Raw genomic sequence first — 21,416 nt, forward strand, 5'->3', positions numbered from 1 at the left:
AACCCACAAATGTCATAAGGAATCAGAAGGTTCTATCTCAAAAGATTAAGGTGTTATTCCTGTGGAAGAAGCATCTGTAATATTTAATGAGTTTCCTTTGTTATGTCAATGGGCATGGCATGTTATGTCATCTGCTTATTGGGGTACCAGTCTTCACAGCAACTGATTATCCTCCCCTTCCCCACATTCATTTGTGTCAAAGAGGAAGTGACACATCAACAGAACAATGTATTACTGTAAATTTCTTAAAGATAGACAAGCTTTTCAAAAGGCTATTGCAAACATCTCAACAGGTGAGCTATTGACTACTTAGAAATAAATTTAATAGAAAATATTTTCATTGTTCTCAAATGATCTTCCAAGAGAGGAACATAGCAATGACCCTTATTTTGAGTTATTTTATAATAATAATAATAATAATAATAATAATAATAATAATATTAGAAATGATTTTTTTCTCCCATGGCTATATAAAGAAATGGGCTATGAGAATCTCATCCATGTGTAACCCAGGCATGGGGAAGGCATGCATCTAGGATTTATGGAAAGAAAGTAATTGCAAGGCAAACGGAACAGATGCCTTGAGGATCAGGTAATTCTCTCCTGTTTTGGTATCAGAGGTTTACTGATAATGTTCCTAGCACTCTATTATTAGAGTTACCCTGACATCCCTCTCTGTATATCCTTATTCCTTTTTTCTTTTTTTTTTAATATATTTTTATTTATTTATACAAACTGGGGTACAGGCCAGAGGCACGGGAGGGTAAGAGAATTCACCAGACACAGAGCAGGGAGCAGAACAGGCAGATTGAGTGAAATACAGTGCTAAGGGGAGCAGTGGGTGAGGCAGGAGAGGTCAGCCTCGCCATGTGGGTCAGCTCCACAGCAAGGTACTCAACCCATTACGCTACCAGGGAGGCCCTCCTTATTCCTTTTTTCATCTGCTTCTCCTCTTGCTACGAGTTCAGTGATTTACTTTCACAATTTTTTAGAGAGAAAATCTGATTTTCCACTTCTATTACATAATAACTACACTTATTAAATATTTCTATGAAAAGTAATATAGCTAAAATGTGTACACATATACACACACTAATAAGCAAAATATACCTAGCATAAGGGCCTCCCTGGTGGCACAGCAGGTTGAGCACAGTGTTGTGAAGCTGTCTGCAGCCTCTGCAGTGCGGATTGGATTCCCGGTTGGATTCCTGGCTGGCCAGGGAGAAACCCACATGGTGTGGCAGACCTCTCCTGTCTCTCCTGCTGCTCCCCTTAGCAGTGCACTTCAGTAAATCTGCCTGTTCTGCTCCCCACTGTTTCTGGTGAATTCTCTCACCCTCCCATGCCTCTGGCCTGTACCCCAGCTATTGTATAAACAAAAAAAATAAAATAAAATTTACCAAATAAAAATAAAATAAAATATACCTGGCATAAAATAGGAGCTTTACATTGGTGAGTCTCTTAAAAAATGTACATAACATCACCCCCAAAATCTGTAAAGAATCAATGAACTCTTGGGCCTCCCTAGTGGTGCAGTGGTTGAGTGCTGGGCTGCAAAAGCTGCCCACAGCCTCTGCGGTGCCGGTTCAATCCCTGGCCTCTGGCAAGGGTCCCAAATGGTGCGCAGCCTCTCCTGCCATGCCCGCTGCTCCCCTCAGCAGTGTACTTTGTCAGTCTGCCTGCTCTGCTACAAGCTCTGGCTCTCCTGAATTCTCTCACCTTCCTGAGCTTCTGACTGTACCCAGTGCTTGTATAAATAAATAAATAAATAAATAAATAAATAAATAAATAAATAAATAAATAAATAAATCTTTAAAAAAAATCAATGAACTCTTGATCTGATCTTACAAATCTGATTCTATAAAGATGGAAGTTATTTTTTTTTTTTCCTAAGAGGTACAAAAACAGTTGAAATCCTATCCACTGCAGAAATAATGAAAAGAGGAATCCAGTATCTCTGCATTGGATCTGGAGGCTGCTCTGTGCTGTGCTGTGCTGTTGTCTCACTAGACTGGAAAGATATTCACCCCTGCATACAGGGCACTCAGCTATGTAAAACTTAATCCTGGAAAAGCACAGATTGTCGCATGACAAGGCCTAAACAGGCACTTATGACACCATAAACTCCATAAACACCATAAACACCATAAACTCTAGAATACTAAGCCTTGGAATCCCAAGGATCTGTTGAATTCCTGATAAGGTCAGCTCTATTCTTTAAGATTATTAAGTACTATCCCAAGTGTTTCCTTATTTGTGGATAAATTGTACTGAATAGATTCTACCCAATGTTGGCATGAAGCTGGATTATGGAGCCTGGAAACCTCTCCATTGAAGAGTCCATAAGGATCCCATAAGAGTGGTTGAGACTTGGACTGACCAAGAGAAGGGTAGTGTCCTAAGAAAAAGTGTGCAGGTGGAAATTCTACAAATGTTCTACAAATATTAGGTAGGGAGGAGACAGTCTGTCATGGTAAATATATCTTATATGAACCTATACCTCTGAATCATATTTGGTGTATCATACCAGTATTACCTTAATCACATATAATACAAATACAAAGTAAATAATATCATCTTAAGAAATTATATTAGATTCTAGGTGAATCAAAATGGTAATAGGTCATCTATAGCAATATGGATTGATTTAGTCTTCCTATGGTGAGCTATAAGGGGTCACTAAAGATTGATGGACAGAGCATTGGTGTAAGGAAGTAGTAAGAAATTTCATCCTTCTAAAAATAAGGGTTTCTTCCTTGACTAAGCATCCAGATTTGGCCTAAAGCTAATGTGCCCAGATTTTTCAAAATAAAAATTATTTTACCTACAAACAACAGTGACGATTCCAAGATTTTCTGAAAAATGGAAAACTGAAAAAGTCAACTTGCCTAATTACTGTTCTATTATCCTCACAGTATATTTTACCATTCCTAACACACACTCTTATTCTGATAATTCCCTTAATACATTTACTTTCTTTTTCTGATAAAGTAGTAGGTTGCAGGTAGACTTATAATTATATAATTATAATATACAATTGTATAATTACAAACAATAAATGTATGATTGTTTGGCATTCCTAAAAAATCTTACTGTGTATATTTTTGATGATATGATGTATTCCATGTATGCAGTAATGTATCTGATAAGCTTAGAGTTAATTTTTATTTTATTATTAATAGGGGAACTGTTAATATGAAGAACATATTGTTAATATGAAGAATTTAAAGACTACTAAAAAATGTGAGTTCAGAGAGTTCCCCAGATTTCCTGATTTGGGAAAGAACAGGATTCCTAACCTCTGATTTTCTGAGTGTAAGTACTTGGAATATATCATGATAAAAGAAAATATCCTAAAGTAAAAGAAAAAAATCCTAAAACACAATCACAACAACTCAGCCTCTGTTTCATACTTGTGACCAAGAAACATACTAATTTCATGTTTTCAAGTTGGATTTGTCCTCCATTGATTATGATTCTAATTCTTGGAGGTTGGCTTGTCCCTGAGGAGGGGACTGTGGAATACAATGTGTGGAATTCTCATAAGATGTCCCAAGTCAACTTGCTTTAGGAGCCTTTGGTGGAACAGCAGCCCTCATACCCATTGGAGCCTCCATACCGTGGCCTCCAGAGGAAGTGACTCTGTAACTGTGGTAGCAGCAGGTACCACTTTTTCAGCTCCACATGCATGGACTCAGAAATAGCCTTGGGCAATGGCTGTAAGTAGCAGCATTTGAGTTTTACTTCAGATGGAAGCAAATGTGAATAACTTCCATATTTATCTGAAAAGCAAGAAGAAATGAGACTAGTTTCTTATATTCTCATATACCAAAAGCATTATTCTTTAATGATTGGGGTATAGAGAAAAGGAAACAGATGGAGAGTAAATGAACTTGATTTGCTACTAATCTGGCCAATGGAAGCTGTTTGATGTTTACTTGAGTCACTACAGGGAGGCCATATTTTACATCTCACAGCATAACAGAAGGCAACCCTGCTAAAATTTAGCACATAAACATTGCTGATATGCATGATAAGCCCATCTTACTGTGTCTCAAGATTCTTGGAATCCAGAAAGACAAACTCATTGGGAGTCTAAACAAACAAAGAGGTAAAGCTGTCAATGAATTTAATTGTGTAGACTATGTAATGGGAAAACAAGAAATGTAAACCAAGATTTGATAAAGTATTTGAAAGTTTTGCTGAATTATAAGGATATTGAGATTATTTATCAAACAGCCCTAATTATTATAAATATGTCTCCTTACAGTTTTACATTTATTGCGAGGATTGTCCTAAGAGTAGTAGTCTACAATTTTTTTTTTAACAAGCTGAACCATTAAGTTTTAAAAGAATATTCCATAACTATTTACATAGCTAATTATAAAATATCTAAGGGCTAATTATCCACATTGTAGGAGGCTTCTTTCTTCTTTCCCTTCTTAAATACGCATTGTTTACAAACTGATTAAAAGATGAGCAATACAATGTAGAAACCATAGAATGATGGTTCTGAAACTACAGCTTTCATCAAGCCACTTAAGATGTTATTAATAGTGCCTAGTCACACTTTCCCTGCTCCTTCTCATGCTCTAATACCTGTAGAGATAAGCCACTGTAGACCTGGGAAAAGACTAAGGTTTCTGTTTTTTTTATGTGAGATTTACTTATTTATATATTTATTTATTACTGTAAGGTCTGTATTTTAAATAAAAACTACTAGTACATTATGATACAGGTGTTCCCAGGAACATCTTTGGAAGTAAATAGCAAGGAACTTTCAATAATTATTCTATAAAATTCAGTGGAAAACTGGATATAGAATTACTCTTCCTTTATCTTTGTATAGAGAGAAATACACATATATCCTTATTATCTCCAAACTGATGTAGGAAAACTGAGGTGTGAAAAAGTCAATGGTTATTACAATGATAAAAGTTAGCTGTGTGAGCATTCAAAAAAGATAAACACATGCAATTTGCAGCAACATGGATGGCGCTGGAAGGGATCATACTCAGCGAAATAAGCCAGAAAGAAAAAGAAAAATACTGGATGGTCTCACTCATAGCAGGAATCTAGAAAACTTAAATAAGGGACCAGGAAAAAGAATAACTATAAGAAAGTAAAAATCAAAATCAACAAACAACTATGAACCAGAGACACTCTATGGGGGGTGGGGGGCAGGGAGGGGAGGGATTGGGGTCAAAATAAGGGGGTCACAATTCTATGGGAATATAATATATATATATAAATATATATTATATATATATATAAAAGCCAAAAAAAAAAGTTAGCTGTGTGAGCAGAATAGCATTATAGTCTGCTCTTCCTGGAATCTGCAAACCTTACACAACACACATTTTGTAGACAATAATATGACAACCTTGTGTAAATCATCTTTTTATTGGTTAGTTACAGTGAAGCACTTTCAGTGCTGCTCAAACATCAAGTAGAAATACATTCTCAATAAAAATAACAACTCCATTTTTCCTACCTTGATGTCTATAGCTCCTTGTTCCAGAGTATTACACAGTGAGAGTTTATTCATTTTCTCTACTACAAACTAGCAGATTTGCTTAAGAAAGCAGTGCAAGCTGCTTAAACATCTTTCTACGTTCTACATGGAAGAGTAATCTTGTTGTTTCCAAAATATTGGTTACTCATTCTGTAGTTTTGATTTTTGCCTATAGATTGTAATAAATAGAAAAACAAGACTAGAGTCATTTATAGAATTTTTGTTCATGTGTTGGGTGCTCAGGTACCTGGGTGCATTCCAATAGTATCCAGATTTCTATTATGTGTGTGTGTGTGTGTGTGTGTGTGTGTATTTTAAAAGTATTTCTGGGTTCATGTTGCAAAATAAAGCACATCTCCTATAGGAAAAAAAAAAAAAAGAAAGAAGGAAGGAAGGAAGGAAGGAAGGAAGGAAGGAGAGAGAGAGAGAGAGAGAGAGAGAGAGAGAGAAGAAAAGAAAGAAAGAAAGAAAGAAAGAAAGAAAGAAAGAAAGAAAGAAAGAAAGAAAGAAAGAAAGAAAGAAAGAAAGAAAGAAAGAAAGAAAGAAAGAAAGAAAGAAAGAAAGAAAGAAAGAAAGAAAGAAAGAAAATAGAGCATGTAGCTATAAGCAGAGAATGGTGAGCATGAAGCAACAGTAAAAAGCAAGATTGCCCTGAGAAGACTTTCCTTTATTAGAGATTTGTTTCCAAAATTCAACCTTCCGCAGATTTCAAGGTGGAAAGTCTAAACCTTTGAAAAAGTCTATGATTAGAATTTAGGTTGTTCCAGGATGATAACATTGTCTGCCTTCCAGCAGAACCAAGTAAAAATAACAAGCACAATTAGACCTCAAAATTTTTACAGATTATACTCAATTCACACAATAAAAGAAGACACTGTAATTTAGGCCTCCAGAAATCATAAACAATGTACATTAATCTTCAAAAATCTTCTGAAGTATCACATGAAAAATATGAAATTATGATAATAATAAGTATTTTTATAATGATAAAATGAAGTTTTGCAATCATGAGAGCAAATGATTTTTTTTAAGATTTATTTATTTATGTATACATGAACTGGGGTAAGGCCAGAGGTGTGGGGGGTGAGAGGATTCACCAGAGTCAGAGTGGGGAACAGAACAGACATATTGACTAAATACACTGCTGAGGGGAGCAGCAGGTGAGGCAGGAGAGGTCTGCTGTGCTATTTTGAGTAGTTCCCTGGCCAGGGATTGAACTCGTGCTGCCGTGGCTGCAGATATCTCCATAGGTTGAGTTTTAACCCCTTGCACCACCAGGGAGGCAATGAAACATAAATGGAAATTAATAGCAAATTAAACATAGCTGGAGAGAATTAGAAAATTGCAAGAGAACATTTACTTCAGCAGCACATACACTAAAGTTGGAATGCTAGAGAGAAGATAACATGGCCCCTGCAAAGATGACATGCACATTTTTGAAGTGTTTCATATTTTTGAAGAATGAGTTAGTGTACTTGAAACTGTTCCAATAAACTGGTAGAAAAGGAAAAAGAAAAATGAAGTTAACAAGAAAAACAGGTACTCCCTCAACAAATTTACAAATCTTGAAATCATACCTACCATCATCTCAGGCCATAGAGGTATCTAACTAGAAATTAACTATGAAAAGAAAAGAGGAACTTCCTTTATTACATGGATACTGAATAACATACTACTAATAGGCTACTGGGTAAAAATAAATAAATAAATAAATATCTCAAGAGAAATGATGCTATGGACATAACTTTACAAAATATATGGGATGCAGTAAAAGCAGTACTAAGAGGAATGTACATAGTAATACAGGCCTAAATCAAGAGACAAGAAAGAATTCAAATAAATAGCCTTTTTCCTCTTCTCACAGAATTAGAAAAAGAACAAACAAATCCCAAAGCCAACAGAATAAAAAAATAATAAATATTAAAGCAAATAAACACAATAGAAATAAGAAAGTCCAACAATCAATGAAACCAAAAGCTGGTTCTTCCACACATAAACAAAATAGATACACTGATAGGTAGACTCACTTAAGAAAATAAAGGATAAATATCAAATAGAATCAAATACTGAAGAGGAGAAATTACAACAAATGCTGCCAAAATTCAGTGGATAATTAGAGACTACCATTAGCATTTATATGCTATCAAATTTAATATCCTAGATGAGAAAGAAAAATTATTAGAATTATATAATTATCTGCAACTGAGTAAGGAGAAAAAGAAATCCTGAGCAAAAAAATCACAAAGAACAAAATTGAAACAGTAATCATAACTATTCCAAAAAGTAAGAGTCCAGAACCAGATGGCTTCACAAGTGAATTCTACCAAACTTTCAAAGATAAACTAACTCTTATTTTGTTCAAACTCTTCCAAAACTTTGAAAAAATAACACTTCCAAACATATTTTACAAGGCCTATTGTAAACAACTCACAAAATGATAATTACAGGTTAATTTCCCAGATGAGCAAACATGGAACAAAAATCCTCAATAAAATCTTAGCAAAACAAATCCTACGATGCATTAAAAGGAACATATACCATAACCAAGTGGGATTCATAACAACGATACAGAAAAACATATGAAAATCAATCAACATAATTCACAATATCAAAAAAAGATAAAACACCACATGATCATATCAATAGATACTGAGAAAGTATTTGATAAAATCCAACATCCATTTATGATGAAAACCCTTGGAAAAATTGTGATAAATGAAGCATAACATAATAAAAGTCATTTATAACAAAGACACAGCTAATATCATTCTCAATGGTGAAAAACTGAAAGTTTTTCCACTAGGATCTAATATAGTACAACGATTTCTAATCTCACTGCAACTAATCAACATAGTATTGGAAGTCCTAGCTAGAGAAATTGGACAAGAGAAAGACATAAAATGAATCTGAACTGGGAAAGAAGTGAAACTATCATTATTTGCAGATGACATGATAATGTAGAGCACCCTCTAGACTCCATGGGAAAACTAATCAAAACCTTTCATCAGTTAAAGTGGAGAAGTTTAAATCAATACACAAAAATCAGTTGCCTTCATCTATAAGACATTGTTAAAATAAACGAGAAGGCACAAAGAAATAGAAATAATATTCCCTGCTCATGGATTGGTAGACTCAATCTGTGGCAATCCTACCTATAGTTATATACAAATTCAATGCAATCCTTATAAAAAAACCAATGGCATTTTTCAAAAAAAAATGTAATAAACTACTAAAATTCATATGGATATAAAAAAGACCCTGAATAACCAAAACAATCCTGAAAAAAGAAGAAAGAGAATGTAAGTATTACACTTCCAGTCTTCAAACTATAATATAAAGCCATAATAATTTAAACAGCATGGTAGTGGAACAAAAACAGACACACCAACCAATGGAGTAGAACTGAGATTCCAGAAATATACCCACATTTATATGGACATTTAGTCGATGACAAAGAAGCCAATGACATACATTGGAACAATGATAGCCTCTTCAATAAATGGGGTTGGCAAAACTGGACAGCTACATGCAAAAGAATGAAAGTAGACCACTAACGCACGTAATACAAAAGAGGCAATTAAAGCTGGATGTGGATGTAAGACATGAAACCATAAAACACATAGAAGAAAATGTAGGCAAAACATTTCATAATGTAAGTTTAAGTGATGTCTTTGGGGATTCAACAGCAAGGAAAACAAAAGAGAACATAAACAACTAGGACTACAAACTAAAAATCTTCTGCACAGCAAAAGAAACTGTAACTAAAACAAAAACAAACTCTACTGATTGGGAAAAAATATTTGCACCTCATACATCTGACAAGGATCTTATATCCAAGATCTACAAAGGGCACATACAACTCAACAAAAAGAAAACAAATAAACCGATCAAAAAATGGGCAGAAGAAATAAACAGAACCTTTTCTAAAGAAGACATACAGACTCCAAACAGTCACATGAAAAAATGTTTCTCATCACTGGACATCAAGGAAATGCAAATCAAGAACCTGGTGAGAATGGCCCATGTCACAAAGACCAGAATTGGTGGTGAGAATGTGAAGAAAAGGAAACTCACCAGCACTGCTGGTGGTAATGGATACAGGTCCATCCCTTATGGAAAGTAATATGGAGGTGTACAAAACATTAAAATGAATGTGCCATACAACCCAGCATCTACCAAAAATATTTTAAAACACTATTTTAGAAGGAAATTTGGATCCTCATGTTTATTGCAGTGCTATTTGCAATAGCCAAATTATGGATATAATCTAAATGTCCAAAACAGATGAGTGGATCAAAAAAATGCATTAAAAAAACAAGATGCATTGTATATGCACAATGGAATGTAATTCAATGTTCAAAAAAATGAATTCATGTCATTTGCGTTCGCATGGATGGGGTTGGAAGGGATAATGCTAAGTGAAAAAATTCCGTAGAAAAACATAAATATCACACGATGTTCCTTGCTAAAATAAGGAATACAGAGAAACCAAACTAAGATTCAGATAAAGGCAATGATTTTGGTGGTAGGGACACTGTGGTGGCGATATGTGATGGAAATATCCCAATATTACCTCAATTAAAAATTAATTAATAATAAAAGATCTTAAGATAAATTTTAATATGTTATCCAGAATGCAGCAAAGACAAGTAAGAAAATAAGATCCAGCAGATATATTATAGGACATTAAAGACACAATGATAAATTCTAATATTTTTTTGCTATTGTCCCAAATGGAGACGATGGAACAAAATCAATATTCAAAGACAATGCTCTGATTTCTTTTTGAAAGCTGATGAAAGATAAATTTGTGTCTACAGGAAGCCCAAGGTATAAATATAAAGGAATTAATCCACACCTATACACATTATTCTAAATCTCTATCATGACAATTCCAATGAATATCTTGAAATGCACTTATGGTGAAAGAGGCAAGAAGATCATCAATTAAAAAATAAATAAATAAAAATAAAAATAAATAGGCAATACTTTGGAAGCAGTGGAATAGTATCTTCCATTGTCAATATAATGAAAGAAAATACCTGTCAGTCTAGAAATATATACATCCAGAAAAAAATTTCCCCAATAATAGCTGTGAAATAAGATATTTTCAGATAAATAAAAAATAAGAGAATTTATAAATACATGTACATTTAAAAATTTCTCATGATTATATTATCGGAACAAAAAATTTCCTGGAGAGATGTGAAATATAAAAAATAATAATATAGAAAAAAGTTGGGTAAATTTAGACACATTTTTTCTATATGATAACAAAATGATATCTAATTTCTTGTATTGATTTAAATAGGACTGAATTAAGGTGAATTGATCGGATTGAAAGTATTTTAAGCTATTGAATATTTGGTAACAGATGCGATTTTACTGGATTCAGATTAAAAGCACAAATATAAGTAGTTCAATAATTACAGCAAATGTAAATCAATTAAATTATCAGTTAAGCAATACTATCAAATGGATTTTTTAAAATCTAGCTATACTTTTGTTAAAAAAGGAACACTTGAAGTACTAAGAAACTTGAAAGTTGAAAAAGAAAAGCATGGAATTGTTTATGTCTGGAATATCCTACTTCTTGTCTGAAAAATTTCACTGATGATGATTTCCTTGACTCCTCTCTGCCCATGCAAAAATCCCCTAAATTGAATAAGAGCTTTTTAACTTCAATATTTCAACCTTGTAGCTTGTGCTTACTTATAATCTGTTACCTTTTCTTTTTCCCTAATCCTCCCTTTTGGAATGGGAATTTCCATCACATGCCTGTCCCAAAACTGTATTTTGGAAGTATGCAATGTCTCTGCTATAAAAGGACCATAAATGGGGAAAGAGTTTGCTCCAGAATGATTTTCATCCATATCTGATTTAGAGGATATTCAGATTAGATTTTAGAACTAAAACTTTGAGTTTATACTAGACAAAGTAATAACTTTGAAGGGCTTTTGGGATGAGATATGTGTATTTTGCATGATTGAGAAAGATATGAATTTGGGAAAATGCGAGGAGCAGGATAATAATTGTGTCCCTTAAAATTTATATTATAACATAACCCCTCATGTGATAGTATTAAAGAGTGGGGCCTTTGAGATTTGATTAACTTCTTAGAGTGGGGTCTTCATGAACAAAATTAGTACTCTATTAACAGAGATGCTAGACAGTTCTCTTGCGTCCTCTCCTATGAGTATAGTTAACGACTACTGTCTTTGAACCAGGAAGACCTTAGCAGACATCAGATCTGCTCGTATAATGATCTTGGGCAGAAGTCTTCGAACTGTGGGAAATAAACGTCTCTTGTTTATAGCCTCAGCCTAGTTTTTCTCATAGCAACCTGAATGCACTAGGACACTATTGAAATTTATCCTAGAGAAGACTGGGAGGTTGCTCCTTAACCGAATGTGGTGTGGGAGGTTGCTCCTTAACCAAATAAACAACTTGGTAGAATTACATGTGAAGTAGAACTAAATAAGAAGGTAGTTGTAAGACTGTCTGGTGACTTAAGAAAAAACAAACAGGGAATATGAGGAGTTGAAGATTTATATATGAAATTATAAGTACAAGAATATTATTAAATCCAGGAATTGAGTTTGGGTTTGATAGAAAGGATGACTGAGAGAGTTTAAATGAAGAATTACAAAGTAGCTGGATAAAAAGTGATTCACAACCAGTATTTTCAAATGTTTAAAGGAGGTCGAGATAAGTGTAGACATATTTCTGTGCTATAATCAGTGACCGGGATACAGCATAAAAACAAGAGCTCTACAGTTAGATATTGCATATTATGAGAGATTGCAACACGAAAGCACTGTGAACCCCTTGAGGTGATGGACACTGGAATCATGCCATGGGAAGAAGCTACAGATTTATTTGTTCACAAATCTATCTGTAGTTCTAACATTTTCATCCACTCCTCCATCACTGTGCCTTGGGATTCAGCCACCTTCTCAGGAACTCTTCTTACAGTCAAACTCTTTCTTGGTTCATTAACAACTCCTTGACCATGGCGCGCAGACCTCTCCCACCACCCACTGCTCCCCTCAGCAGTGTACTTCGGTCCTTCCGCCTGCTCTGCTCCCTGCTCTGGCTCTTGTGAATTCTCTCACACTCCCACGCTTCTGACTATACCCAGTGCTTGTGTAAATAAATAAATAAATACATCTTAAAAAAATAAAAATAAAATAAAATAAAATAAAAATAAAAATAAACAAATAAATTAAAAAAAAAAAAAAAACTCCTTGACCAAAGAAATTTTCCTCTTGTCTGAAACAGTGAAAAATTCGGCCTATTCGGCCTAGTTGACTTTGTATACTTCCAGGTTCATTGAAAAATTTTCAACCTCACACTTAAAATTCAAAAAACTCAAAAGTCCACAGTTGAATACTTACAACAATGAAAGTTAACTCTACAATTACAAAGAGCAAGATAGATAAAATCTCACAAAAGGTGTTTAAGGAAGTAAGCAGACCAAATGCGCACACATGTGTGATTTCATTTATATAAAGTACAGAAATAGGTAAAAATAATCCTAACCATTAGAAGTTAGTTAACCTCAGGAGAGTATAAGAACTTCTGGGATAGTGACATGCTTATGAAAATTTTGCAGTAGGCTCTCCTCGCTTCCTGTTTTTGAGATGCAATGAGTTTTCTTGTCCTACTTGCCGCTGGGGCAAGATGGCCCAACCCTGTGCAAGGGGGGTCTTCACATGCTGGTCAGATTTGGTGTTTAGATCCTGCAGTAATTTGGGAGAACTGCCTGGCAGATTTGACCCTGCCTGGCACCATTCAGATTTGGAGACCTGCACACTTTTGAATTCACAGCCCAATCAGGTTTGAGTTCACATTTATGACAATCAAATCTTGGAAATGTCACCAGTTTTCAAAATGGGCCAGTTAGGATTGAAAGACTGTTACACTGAAGAAAATATAAGAGGATTTTATGTGGCTTCAGACACTCTGATCAGATTCATGCATTCACAGAGACCTGTGCTTCATTCATTCACTGGGAACTTCACTGCAGAGATTCATTGAGATCTTCATGTCTGACCACTGCCTCCTGGCTGTTTAGTGCCTGATCCTCCCGAGCTGTCATCTACCTATTTGACTTCTTGACTACTGCTCATGCCTCTGGCTCTGCTTCCAAATCACCTGCTGATAGGTGCCACTGGCCTGTGTCCAGTAACTCTAAAGATCTGTAACACCCGTGCTTGATCCTCCACATTGCTGCCTGCTGTTGGGCTCTGGCTGGCACTGCTGGCCTATGCCCAACCACCTCTAAGAGCTTTCCACTGCTTCTGATCCTCTGGCACCACTGTCTGACTGCCGACCCTGCTATAGTATGTCCAGCATTGACACCTGATGTCATTGAGCCCAGTGCTACCCAGCCAGCATTCGGTTTGCTGCTGCTGGGTGTTGTGGTGCTGCGGCAGCAAAACCACCTGCACTTACCTACATCTGCTACCATGACTTGAGTCCTGGTCCGCCAGCTCCAGGCTCTCAGCACAGGGATGACATCATCATCCATAAGCAACTTTTGGTTTGGACTACTGGACCGTGTGGACACCATCCAAGGTAGGACAACTGGGCACTTGTGGCCTTAGAAACTCTTATCTTTTTCTCAATTTTCCCTTTGTTAATAAATTCTGGGGCTCCCTGGTGGTGCAGTGGTTGAGCGCTGGGTTGCGAAGCTGTCCACAGCCTCTGCAGCGCCGGTTTGATCCCCAGCTGCTCCCCGGCACCCAGAGGAAGGTCCCACATGGCACGCAGACCTCTCCTGCCACCTGCTACTCCCCTCAGCAGTGTACCTCGGTCCTTCTGCCTGTTCAGCTCCCTGCTCTGGCTCTGGTGAATTCTCTCACCCTCCCGCGCTTCTGACTGTACCCATAAATATATAAATAAATAAATATTTATTTATAATATTTATTTATAATAAATAAATATGGTCTGCTAACTTCCTGTATAAATAAATAAATAAATAAATAAATAAATAAATAAATGAATAAATGAATAAATAAATAAATAAATAAATTCTGTTGTGGGCCTCCTTGGTGGTGCAGGGGTTAAAGAAACAGGGTTATCAAGCTATCACCAGCCACTGCAGTACAAGTTCAATCCCCAACCAGGGTTCTGACCCACATGGTGCAGCAGATGTCTCCTGTCTCAGCCTCTGCTCCTCTCAGCAGTAAGTTTCAGTAGATCTGCCTGTTCTGCTCCCTACTCTGTCTCTGGTGAATCCTCTCCCCTCCCACGCCACTGGCCTATACCCAAGTTCTTCCATGCAAAAATATATAAATAAATCTTTAGGGCCTCCCCGGTGGTGCAGCAGTTGAGCGCAGGGTTGCGAAGCTGCCCACAGCCTCTGCAGCGCCGGTTTGATCCCCGGCTGCTCCCCGGCCACCGGAGGAGGGTCCCACATGGCGCTCAGACCTCTTCTGCTGCCCGCTGCTCCCCTCAGCAGGGTACTTCGGTCCTTCTGCCTGCTCTGCTCCCCGCTCTGGCTCTGGTGAATTCTCTCACCCTCCCGTGCTTCTGACTGTACCCAGTGCTTGTATAAATAAATAAATAAACAAACAAACAAACAAATAAATATTTCAAAAATAAATGAATAAATAAATCTTTGAAAAACGAATAAATAAATAAATCCTTAACAAAACTTAAAAATAAATCCTATTGTTGCACTCTGAGCCTGAGTTATGTCTTACAATTATGAATGTACAGGTGAGGATCCACAAACTGTGACATCCCTCAGGTTTGCACCGTTTTAATTTGAGCAATCTTAGCTCTGAATTCTTGCATACAGTCATTTCCCAATGTGTGGAGTGGCGGGTAGGCGAACCCAAAACAGTTTAGGCTACTCTAGGCTCCTTACAATAAATACTACAACTCCAAGAGTTTTGTGTGTCCCGAGTGTAGGAGATTGCTAGAAGTGCCAGTGGGAATACAGAAGATGGAATCTGGGTAAATACAGGGCCATAGATCGTGATCTCTAGAGTATAGCAAAAGCAAGTCTTGGCAGTGGATGTCAGGACATTATGCTCACGGTCAAAGAAACTAAATCGTTCCTTAGAGGTCACTGGTCTGATTATCAAGCAAACCACCCACCTGAAGATTTCTCTTTTCCTATCATATGTTATTAAAAGCCACACCATTGTCCCTCTATAAGTCCAGATGCACTGAGAGGAAATCTTCATGACTGTGCCTTTTACCTGAAAAGTTGTGAATTGTTGTTAAAGAAATTGTTTTAATGATTGTAATGGATTACTTTTGTTGATTTGCATGACTTTGGACTGAAATCAACTTTTTGTCTTCTTTTAGTTAACTGATGACAGGGCCAGAGAGGACACATGAAAGAGATAAAAGCTAAAGACCAAAAAGGAAGGGTCATGCATTTTCTTTGCATACCTGAGAAAAGTGAGAGTAAGTAAGTGGCTCCATTTCACATGGAGGAAAGAAAACTTCTTTCCTAAAGGTTAAGCAATCTCAACAGGACTTTCAATATGAGAGAAACCAATTCAAATTCAGCTAATGTAGACATTACACAGGGAAAACAGTGTTACCTCAGTACTTCCCCAGACTTCTGTCAGATGACTATTTGACTATTGGTATTTTTTCTCCCTGCACAATATCAGTGTCTCAGAGAAGAAGGGCTCTAATCTCCTACCTAAACTACAGGTGAGTGTTGATTCTCTAATTCCAGTTATGATTCCATTCAGGGAAATCTCTAGGTTCTAAATGCTCTATCAGGCAACCATTGAAGTCAGCACCTTTTCACACAAGAGTGAATTTCTTTTTAGGATTATTCATTCTAAACATATTGCCTCCTGCTAGTATGACTTTTGTGTTATCCTTTTGAAGCAATTTTTATTCTTTCTCTGACTTAATATGAATCTTTGTAAAACAAATATACAATTTGTCGATGTAGTATGTCTTTCCACATTGAATTATCTACATTAGTCACTAAAATGTTATGACATTTTCTAGTCACGCAACCTCTTCCATTATTTCACCCTTACCATTTTGCCCCACATCCGTTCTAATCCATCTTCTCACTGCTTCCCATTCCTCTCCATTGTACTGGGAAACATAGTTTTATTATATGGTTCTCTTTTACATTGCAACCTCTGTTTTGAATTCCATCTACTCCCCTGATTTAAGTGAGTAGCATCTCTGCTGGGAAACCATGTCCTTCAAAATGGCTCAACCTCCCATGATCATGTATCTTGCAGTTAGAGAGTGGTTTTGGCCAGCTTCCCATCCTTCTCTGCTTCTGCACCCCTCCATCATGTTCAGCCTTGTTCCCTTGCCACCTAGTAGAAAACCCTTTCAAGCACAACTACTTAGAGCACATTCTCACCCACTATGGACTTGGAGGTCCACGGTACGCCTCCTCCCCATTTTTGCCATTAACTCAGGTAACTTTAAAATCTGTAACATTTTACTTTTAATCCTTGTCAAGGCTAGAGCTGTCATCACCTAGAGGCCCTGTCTCTGAATATACTCATCTGTTTCTAAAGCTCCTTTGTGTTCACTACATTTTCCCGGTCACTTGCACCATCCTGAGAGAGAGCACTTCCTCCTATTTTGTGTCACTCTCACTTCACCCTACTCCTGGCCATGATCCTGTTTCACATGGTTTGCCGTTCTGCTCTCTGATCTCTGATTTCATCCTCTACGTAAACCTTCATTCAAACTCAACCCAATTATCACCTTCTCTGTGTCTTTGTCTCCTGCTGGAGAGAAACCATAAAAGTGCACACAACAAATTCAATAATAATTCAAGATTTGTACCCTGAATTGAGTCTTAAGTGTGATCCCCATTTTTAAAAAAATATTTATTTTTATACAAGAACAGGGGTACAGGCCAAAGGCATGGGAGGGTGAGAGGATTCACCACAGACAGAGCGGGGAGCAGAACAGGCAGACAGACTGAAATACACTGCTGAGGGGAGCAGCGGGCAAGATAGGAGAGGTCTGCCGTGCCATGTGGGACTCTCCCTGGCCAGCTGGGAATCAAACCCATGCAGCAGAGGCTGTGGACAGTTCCATAGCGCTGCGCTCAACCCACTACACCGCCAGAGAGACCCATGATTCCCCATTTTTGAGTTTGGTGGTAAATTCATGCTACTAAATAGCCCATAGTGACAAAGTCCATGATCTCCCTCTCCTGACCTTTCTTTCACTGCCTGTGTCTCTTCACTTCCCACAGATTGTCTTGCTTCCTGCTTTGCTGCAAAGTAGAAGCATTTGGTTAGGAATTCTACCAGCTGTATTCCCTTCTTATCTATCTTCTAGCTTGTGGAAGGATGGCTATTATGCTTTCTGTCATGGCAACTCCTTTACCCATAGACTTTTTAGTTTCCTTTAAATATCAACCTTCCTTTAAGCATAACTCTTATTTCTAAGAAACTTTCTTTAGTTGCACACATCTGAATCATCTGCCTCTTCCACAATATTCTTAGGAAAGTGGGCATCAACCTGTGAGAGCAGTTATCCCTGTGTGCTCAGGAACTGAGTCCCTCCCCAGGCAGGAATTGTGCTGGAGACTGGCTTATGTTCAATACCCAAAAAAAATCTGTCATTTACAGCAGATGCACCATGAAGGGATGTATGTATTCTAGGCTCATTGTAGCACTATTTATAAAAGCCAAGTTATGGAAATAAACTAAGTTGTAGATAAAGAAGGTGAGGTATACACACACACACAATGGCGAAAAAAGACAAACTGTTGCCATTTGCAACAACATGGATGGAAGTGGAGTGGATTATGCAAATTTAATAAGTCAGAAGGAGATAGACTAATTCCAGTTAATTTCACTCATATGTGGAATATAAAGAAACAAAATAAAGGAACAGACAAAACTAAACCCTGAAATATCACTGAAGAAATGAGGCTACCAGAGTGGGAAGGAAGGGAAGAGAGGAAAGAAACAGCGCACAGTGGACTGAGACGGAACATTATCAATGCCTTGGTGGTGGGCACGGTGTAGTGACACACATCTGAAGAGGTGTGAATATATATCCCTAAATAGCAAGCAGTGCTATTTGAATGAAACTTCAGTAAAAAAAAAAATACAATTAAAAAAACATGAATTTCTGAAGAAATATATAATCATTTTGGAAATGGTAAAATAGAAGGACAAGCTGGATAGAGGAAGTTTCTAGAAATAAGGTATGAGTGTTAAAGGTTGTGATATGTTTGTAAGAATGACAAACTGGGCCTCTCCGGTGCCACAGCGGTTGAGCGCCGAGTTGCGAAGCTGCCCGCAGCCTCTGCAGCGCCGGTTCGATCCCCGGCTGCCAGGCGAGGGTCCCACATGGTGCGCAGACCTCTCCTGCTGCCCACTGCTCCCCTCAGCAGTGTACTTAGTCACTCTGCCTGTTCTGCTCTCCGCTCTGGCTCTGGTGAATTCTCTCCCCCTCCCGCACTTCTGACTGTACCCAGTGCTTGTATAAATAAAATAAATTAATCTTAAAAAATTAAAAAAAAAACCTTAAAAAAAAAAAGAATGACAAACTGTTATGTCTAGAGCAGCAGTTCTCAAATATTAGTGTTTGTGTCAATGAGTAGGCTGGGTAAACCCCAGGTAGCTGCTTCGGCAGGTCTGGATTTGAGCCTGAGAATCTGAATTTCTTACCAGTTTCCAGGTAACACAGATGTAAATGTTCTGAGTAGGCATCCACTCTACTATTTCAAAAGTTGATATTGTTTGGAGAAATTTAGAAGACCTGGTAACAAAAATTATTGCACCCAAATTATAAAATACTGGTTATTTGTGCTCATGTATTTTTAGTTTATTTTAACAAATGGAAAAAAACAAGGTTGAATCTGTATTCTACAACATTGAAGCAGGAAAAGCCTGGAGGCAAGTAAGAAGAAGTATTCCTAGTTAATAAAAAGGGAATTCTTGAATTCTTGACTAGAAAATAGAGGGAAGAATAGATTTTCTGAGTCTGAGCTTTGGCAATTTGACTTTGGGTATGACCATTCAGGTGCACTACTGCACTGCAGTGGGCGGGTAACAGGGGGAGGGGGTGGGATGTGTTAAGATTGCCTCTAATGTGCTTCAGAAAACCAAAGGACAGGGACCAGGGAGTTAGATGGAGATTTGCCTGGAATTCAGAACTGAATAGAGAGGTTTTATTTTATTTTATTTTTTTGGTAAAGATTTATTTATTTATTTTATTTATTTATACAAACACTGGGTACACTGGGTACACTGGGTACACTGGGTACACTGGGTACACTGGGTACAGTCAGAAGCGCAGGAGGGTGAGAGAATTCACCAGAGCCAGAGTGGGGCACAGACAGGCAGACTGACGAAGCACACTGCTGAGGGAAGCAGCGGGCAGCAGGAGAGGTCTGAGAGCCATGTGGCCAGGGATCGAACCAGCGCTGCAGAGGCTGCGGGCAGCTTTGCAACCCAGCGCTCAACCACTGCGCCACTGGGAAGGCCCAGCTAATGCCATTCTACAGAAAAATTATGGTGAAAAATCCTCGGTGAGTTGCAAAGCCTGGGACTTTTTAAATGTTGAAATATATTGCCACTTAACATATTAAAAACAAATTACATTTTCCACACTTGCTGTCCATAAAATTTGGGAAATTTCCTGAAGTTGAACATCAGTATATATCTTCCCCATTACCTTAATGAATGTGACATGATATTCTGAGTGTTTGTGATATTTCTGAGTGTTGCATTATTTTTTTAATCTGAGGTTAGAGAGGTTGGAGAGGTTAGGAAGCAGTTCACTAGGGCTTGTTAAGTTACACTTATTAAAATGCTGCAAGGTTTAAAGTAGAGGAAAACATGCAAAAGTTCTTTGACAAGAACTGTTTGGCCCAAGGAGAGGAAAATGCTTCTCGAAATGTCCAGGTGGATGCAGGGAGATGCATTTGGCTTATACTATATTGGGGAAAATGTTGAATGAATTGAAGGTGTTCTAGAAACATGTCACTGTTTACCTAGCATTTGAATGGATTTGAGATGTGAATACATAAGTTGTTATAAATAACTTCTCAGTTTCTTGTTTAGGTAATAATCAGCAGGAGAACACCACCACTAATGAGAAAATATGGGGGGAAAGATCTGGTTGTTTGGCAGAAAGGACAAAATTGAGGATTAATGTGAATGTTTTAATCTGCTTTCTGAAAGTCAGTTGAAAGAAATGTTTCAGACAACTGCAATTAATCCATGAATTAAATAAAAGAAAGAGTGAAAAATACACAGGCTAATTGAGTTATGGAATTAAGAATGTGTTTTGATTCTCTTCTATTTCAATGGATAGTAAAACTTTAAAAAAATATCTTTTCCTCTTTTACCTACTTCACTTTTCAAGAATTGTGAGGATGAGGGTTTTGATTAATTTAAGAGCTTTTAGAACAAGTCTGCATGTGTATAGTTTGAGGAAATTTTTTAAATGCTAAAACTAAAGCTAAAACCAAACCCTGGGATTTGTTAAGTTTTTTCTTGATGATTTGAAAATGTCCAAAAGAATGAGCATCTGATCTCTTCAGGAAGCCTGATGATAACACAGGAGAATTATTCAATCAGAACGAGAGCTCCAGAATGCATTCAGAGCAGTTGGAAGCAGATACAATTAAATTAGGTGAAGTTCTTTTATGGCTGCTGGAGTTGCTCCGAGGTGAAAGAGAAAATGCAGAAACGTGGAACTCCAGATGGCAAGAGTTCTATTTTTAGGCCAATAGAAACTTATATTTGGTTGGGGCACTTAATAGAATGAGTCTTAGAAAAGTGTTGAAAAAGAAATTTAGACCTGCACTGCCAAGAGTTCAGCATGGAGCAGATGGGAGCAGGTGCCATGGAAATAGCCTAGGTGAGCCAGCAAGGAAGAATTAAAAGGGAAAAGTGAATATTTTAGTGACAAGTTACTT

General features: G+C 37.2%; 1 long non-coding RNA gene and 1 pseudogene across 1 annotated transcript in view; both read left to right on the forward strand.

Moving 5' to 3' along the window:
• The first annotated feature begins 2,192 nt into the window (after nucleotides 1-2,192).
• Nucleotides 2,193-21,416, forward strand: part of LOC129145309 (uncharacterized) — a 36,732-nt gene continuing 17,508 nt past the window's right edge. Inside the window, exons 1-2 of the long non-coding RNA XR_008550665.1 lie at nucleotides 2,193-2,473; nucleotides 3,183-3,315. This is a non-coding gene — a long non-coding RNA (uncharacterized LOC129145309). The remainder of the gene's footprint in view (nucleotides 2,474-3,182; nucleotides 3,316-21,416) is intronic.
• Nucleotides 6,872-6,971, forward strand: LOC119251722 (U6 spliceosomal RNA; annotated as a pseudogene).

The sequence above is a fragment of the Talpa occidentalis genome, unplaced genomic scaffold (assembly GCF_014898055.3).
Source record: "Talpa occidentalis isolate TD23 unplaced genomic scaffold, MPIMG_talOcc4v2.1, whole genome shotgun sequence".
Taxonomy (NCBI): Eukaryota; Metazoa; Chordata; class Mammalia; order Eulipotyphla; family Talpidae; genus Talpa; species Talpa occidentalis.